The sequence below is a fragment of the Aphidius gifuensis genome, linkage group LG5 (genome assembly GCF_014905175.1).
Source record: "Aphidius gifuensis isolate YNYX2018 linkage group LG5, ASM1490517v1, whole genome shotgun sequence".
NCBI classification, from domain to species: Eukaryota; Metazoa; Arthropoda; class Insecta; order Hymenoptera; family Braconidae; genus Aphidius; species Aphidius gifuensis.
In genome coordinates, this window is record NC_057792.1 from 2,000,297 (window position 1) to 2,007,114 (window position 6,818).

Genomic DNA, 6,818 nt, shown 5'->3' on the forward strand with positions numbered 1-6,818 from the left:
TATTTCAATATTAATTTTTTCATATAATCAACAAGAAAATTGTCCCTCGAAAATAATTGTCTATAGCTATCAATATACCTGATAAGTCAAATTAATTATTCTGCTATTTTTCTTTGAAATAAAAGACTAGTAAAAACATTTAGCAAAAAAAAAAAAAAAAAAAATGACATAAAAATTTTAATGATATATATTTAATAAATTTATTGGTAGAGTGATAAATTGTTACGCAAGAAAGGCAGGACCAGTGAGCTGTGATTCTGTAAAAGAGAAGGGATCGTTGATTGATGATTGGTTGAAGCTGAGAAACCAATGAGAGAGCAATTTAAAACTTGCGCAGCCTCCCGATCAACCCACGATCTCATGATTTTATTCTCAAAATAATTCCATCCTAAAACTACTTGTAAAATTGTAATTTTTTTTTTTTTTTCAAACTCTAAAAGACTCAATAAAAATATATCCAAACGGTCAAGATAAAAAAATATCTACAAGTCCAATAGCCCAGATAATAATAAAGCTGAAAAAAAAAAAAATCCTGGGGTAATTTTTTGCGAATGATGGTAGGAGAAGAACCCTCAGTTGGGTAGGAATAAAAAAAAGCGAACAAACAAGTAGTGGGAATGATGGTAGGGCCCATGTATGTAGTTGAATTGAAGCAAGAGTGGGAGAAGGTCCCTCAGATCAAGAGGTCATATACCTGCCCGTACCCCGAAGGATCACCTGCGCACGCGCCTCAAGTCCAACGGGTGCTTTGATGTGTGAAAGGCCCCACATAAAATATCATAAGTGAGTGAAAAACCTGATTCACTTTTTATATATATACATGGACACTAAAACCCAGTGGCACGTTGTCTACACATACATAACATTTATTATATGTTATTTTTATGGGTACAAGATATAATATATCAGTCAACAATATAAATAATCATAATAATAAAACAAGGCCCAGGTATAGAAAGGATAAAAGTTGGGTTAGAATGGATGAACCGTCCAAGACCAAGGGTCGAATGCAGGTACATGAACCCTTTTCATGAAAAATCATTTAAATGCCCTTATTTAAAATACGGTTTATGCGGGCTCGTGGATGAATATGCAAAATACATGTATACATTTAGATATGTGGACAGTGTCCTTACTAGATGGACTCTACAAAAAAAATTAAAAAAAAAAAAAGACAAATACAGAAGCTACTTGAATCTTTCCAAAAGGTTTAAGATTTCTCTGAAAAAAAAAAAACCGTTAGACATTGATTGTCAAAAGGTGTTTACTTTTCTATTGTGTCATCTTGACACTGGGCAATTAATTATACTCAAATTATCAAAACAAAAAAACAGTGATACAGTTTTTTTATCATGATGATATAATAGGTTGACTTTTTATTGAGGATAATTCGGTTAATCCTGTAAATTTTTTATTTTATTTACCAAAGAATGATAGAGCTTGTAGATTGTTTGATTATGAAGCTGATATAGTTTCTCATGGATTTTTATGAGGATCTGTTGAATGATTTTTCTTAACCCTTTTAGTTGGGACAACTGGACCCACCACAGTGCTCCAATGTCCAGATGAGACAAGCAAAGTTTAATAGAAAAAAAAAAAAAAAGATAAATACCACATTGTCCAACCATCCGGGAAGAACCAAATGCAGGTAGTCAAAAAAAAAAGACTGCTCTGATTTAAAAAATAAAATATAGATCCTCCACGCACTGTCCATTGAAAAATTGTATTTTCCCAGGGACTTTGTACTACCTGAGGATAATTTTTTGATCTACATTTGAGGGTAGTTTTATCCTTGCGTATATCCTTGGATGGTCATCATTGACCATTTTATACCCCCCCGTGAAATGGTTATATTTTTTTAAAAATATATTACCTGGACAATGTCCGTATGAATGATTAAAAAGTATACTCTTCTTGGGTCTATTTAAATAAGACCAAAACCGTTATATTGCACAGGTTACCTTTATTCTAAAAACATCCATATGATGACCATTTTGTATGTATGAATTTTGTCTGACCATGGGAATATTATTGGGATGATTTTACCTGTGTTTGAATTAAAATACCTTTAATAATTTCACACGAATCTTCATCACATCAACATCTATTCTTTGTAATTTCACTTGTGATAAAACGTCATCATATAGATCAAATAATAATTTACCTTATACTTCTATGTTTTGATGATGATTTTTTTACCAACACCTGGAAGACGTGTTGATTTGAGAAGCTTGAATCTTAACGGTCACTTTTGATGGTTTTTTTTTTTTGTTTATTTTTATAAATAAATATTTTGTTTTTTAAGTAGAGCAACGGACAACTACCCTACCACTACCAAGATAACATATTTTCACGAATAACACAATCAAAGTCGGTTAGAAAAAAATATTAGGCCCAGCCTATTTTAGCTCAACATTCTGCAAGGCGGTTCTAAATAATTTTGCTCTGATTTTTTAATTTTTTTCAATATTCAAACTGGTCTAAAAATTTAACGTACTTGACCGTTAAATATATATATCACGACACAAATAATAAAATTAAACAAAAAAAAAAAAAAACGGTTATAGGTTTTATATTTAAAATCCAGTTGAACAGCATTTGATTTCAACTGAAATTTCATGGAAATTAATTGTTTATTTTATCAAACTTTTAATTGTTATTAATGCCAAATGAAATAGAAAATAATAAAACAAAAACAATGTCAAATGAGAAAATAATTGTTTGTATATTGTATTGTGAAAGTCATTGTCTTTGTGTTGAGTTTTAAGAACGACCTGGAGGTCAGAACTTGATCTCATTGTTGAGAAGTTTATTTCGTCACATTTTTCAACGTATTTTTAATGAAATAATAATAATAAAAAAAATATATATTTGTGTTTATAAATGTCGTGATTTAATATTTATCAGTTTGATGAACTTTTAATCAATATGTTCATTGTTCAAATAATAATAATAACAATACGTGAAAAAAAAAAAAAAACAAATATATATATTTATTCTAAATGATATTCGCAAGAGTGACAATTGTTTCTCATTGAGACTCTAAATAATGACGCTTAAAGCCAACTGATACATTTATATTACCATAAATTACCAGACAAAATGAGTGTCCGGTCGCATAGAATATTCAAATCTCAATAAATAAAAGAAAAAAAATATAAATATATTTCCAGTAAATTTAGTTAATCTAATTTCGGTCCAAAATAAAATTAAAAAAAAAAAAACAATAATCTTTAATGAATAAATACGAAATATATAATATTGAAAAAAAAAAAAAATGTATAATACTCCGATTTTATTAAGTTATTTATTGAGCCCAAAGTTTTGATAATAATCTACCGACAAGTAAAATTATGCGAATATTAATGACCATTTTTAAAAAAAACCCAGAAGAATAAAAGATTTGAATCTACGTCAATAAAATTAATTCTCAGGAAATAAAATTATTATAAATTTAAGAAAAGAATTTTTTTTTGTTTTTTAAAAAAATTTTTTTTTCCTTTCTTCAAGATAGAGCTTAATTAGAATATATATTTCTTTTTTTTTTTTTGATGTGCAGTTGAGGTTGAACCACGAGGCCAGCCTCATGTGACCTGCAAGATCAATGAATGATCAAGCAACAAATATCCATATTCAAATAACAGTTTTTAATTATCATCATCATTGTTGTTATTTTTTTTTTAAAACTGCGCATTGAAATAATGAAAGAGCGACATTTGACATCAATAAGATAATTTATTTTAATTATTCAATTTTTTTTTTTTTATCCTTTTTAACAATCAATATAAATCATCATCTAATTTCTAAATATAAATAATAATTCACTGGTCGTTTTATCATCTAGTGAAATTTTTTATATATATTTTTTTAATATCACGTTGATGTTATTTTATACGATTTGGGTTAAAGGTGATTTTTGCAAACAATTACCACGTGGGAAAGGCCAATAAATATCCCTCATTAATAGTACCACAAAATCAATATAAAATAAATTTTTTAAATTGAAAAAAATCTCAATTATAAATAAAAAAAATCATGAAATTGATAATTGCGTTTTTTAAATATTATTTTTCACATAATCTTCTAAAATTCTAAAAATTAAATAAATAAATAAATAATAACAATAGTGAAAATTCTTCAATGATAAAAATTGCTATCATTTTTTATTTTTTTTATTTCAACGATTTGCAAATAAAAATGTTTACAAAAATAAGTATAAAAAAAAAAAAAATAATTATGTTTGTTGGAATTGGTCATATGTATTTGCCTCTTTTTTATTTTTACGACTATTTTTTGTTATAATATTTAATGTATATTTTTTTTTATTTAATAATTTTAACAACCTGGTTATTGTTGCAGCAGCCAGCAGGTGTTTAAAGCAGCGTGGGAGACAGTAGCGCGTTCCAACGAACGTTGTGTTGATATCCCCACCCACATTCACCTATTCACCCTTGAGGGGGGTGGTTTTAGAGGGTCATCATATTGCTGCATATAACACAAGTATGTACATTTTCATTGTTCATGTATACATGATTCATTATAATATGTGTTGGTTGGTATGTCGCGCCTAGACGAATCGCAGTGTCGACATATATATATTTTTATATTTTTTTTTCTTTCAAACTACGTCGTTTTACACGACAAAACGGTCTGAAAAATTACGTCGTCATGACGACGACATGAGCGAAACATTCATAAAACCACGTCAGATAATTTTTTTTTTTTTTTATTTCCAACTCGGTTTTTTTTTTTTTCCTTTTCCCTCGCATTGTTATCTTTTTTTTTTTTTTTTCTTTTATTCTAAATCGTCATTTATTCATTTTGATCCATTTATAAAATTAATTTTACCATTCAGAGACTAAATCAATGCTAATAAATTATTCATTAACAATATCTATATTTTATAATTAAACTAAAAAAAGACTAAAGAGTCTTAATTCTTTTTCTAAACATTATATAAGAATATATTTTATAATTATAGTTTTTCTTTTTTTATAAAATATCGATTTGTCGAGCTGTTTTTCTTTTATTTTCGTCTATTTATTTAATTTTTTATTTTTTTACACAGTGTATATTGTAGTTTTTTTGTTTTTGGGGTAAATTTGTTTGTCAAACTGGAGTAAATGAAGCGTCGGCCCCAGGTTGTCTTGGTAACGTGGCTTTGCCCCAGCCGCGGTTACCATCGCGACATTAAAACACAACAACGAAAATTCAATTTGACTATATATTCTTGTTTATTTTCCATTTGACCGTTTGCAAACCCACCCCCCATAAACAACTAACAATTCCCTTAAAATTAATTTCACATGCTTCCAAGGGAAATACTTTTTTTTTTTACATCACAATTATTTTTAAATCTCATTTATATTTTTTTCTAAGCATTGTTTATACCCTATAATAATAATAATATACAAATGTCATTTTTAAATTTAATATTCAACTCCAAAATCGTGTCAGTAATATCATCAATATTATTATTTCTCAACCCTCTTGTCTTTTAATCATAATTTTCTCTATAAATTTGTATTTTTTTCTTTGTCATTTCCTGGCTGCATTTTGCTCGTCACTTTGATCAAATTAATTTGTCACTTAAAAAATATTTTCTTAATTTCCTCTCAACATGTTACAATCTCATTTGGCTTATATTTTTTTGTTACGGTTTGATAAATATGAGGAAAAAAAAAATATTATAAAGAAGATTCCTCGTTGTCTTCAACGGGCGTGGACAAGAAAAAAATAAAAAATAAAATAGAGATATAGAAATGAGGGACGACCAGAGACACACACAGGTTACGTGATAGCGATTGTTATGTAAATATAGTTGAGTTAGTTAATGCAAAAGAAAAAAAAAAAAACTGTGTGTCCTCGTAGCGATGACTGTCAATTTCATTTCATCTCAATGTAAATCCCACGATCTGAGTACAAGTATGTGGTGTTTAAGAAACGCCTTGTCTCTCATACACACATACTTATTACATTCAAATAAATATTTTTTTTCTATTTATTTATATTTTTTATTATATTTGTTACAAGTTTTATTTATATTCTTTTTTTTTTCTGCTTTATCTTCTTGAATAATAAAACACTGCAAAATGATACATTCAATTTTATATTTCAGCATATTAAAAAGTGATATTTTTTTTTTATTTTTTATTATTTTTATACTTACAAGGTTTGCGTATATATGTATGTATATATTGTTGAAATGCGAGCACGTATACTCCTGTTATTTAACTTTCACTTACGCGACTTACGGTGCGCCTTTTTCTTTAACCGTCCGCGGAACTAATTACTACCGGATGCACGCTAAAGATCGCTCTTTGTCTGCATCCATTCGAATTTTCCTTGAGGTACATACAAATGTATTTCAACAAGTGATTAGCAATAATAATAAATAAATGAAAAATACAAAAAAAAAATACAAATTAAATTGTTACAATAAATCATTAAAATTTATAATTTTCATTCAATATATATTCTAAATAAAAAAACAATGTTGAATAATTTGATTGAGATTATTTTTCTTACAAATTATTATTGTTTTAATTTATACCATTTGGAGAATATTATTATTTATTTTATTTTTTTTTCATTTGTTGGGAGGGAGAGAGGATGTCTACCGTGACAATCGTGACTTGATGAGCAGAATAAGAGCTCATGTTTATATCGCCAATGTTAGCTCGTTTGACGACTTTTCGTGTGTCACGATGAAAGAAAAATTCACATATATATGCATAGAACAAAAAAATAAAATAATAATAATTTAGACTGTTTGGTGATAACGATAAGAGTCTATGATAGTTTCTTCCTCTGAATTT

The 6,818-nt window shown here is 27.6% G+C and overlaps 1 protein-coding gene across 1 annotated transcript in view; it reads left to right on the top strand.

The window, feature by feature from the left end:
- The window catches only part of LOC122856769 (protein bric-a-brac 1-like), a 212,064-nt gene that overhangs the window by 29,310 nt on the left and 175,936 nt on the right, over window positions 1-6,818 (top strand). Inside the window, exon 3 of the mRNA XM_044158591.1 lies at window positions 4,360-4,500. The gene's annotated coding sequence lies outside the window, so the exon portion shown is untranslated. The remainder of the gene's footprint in view (window positions 1-4,359; window positions 4,501-6,818) is intronic.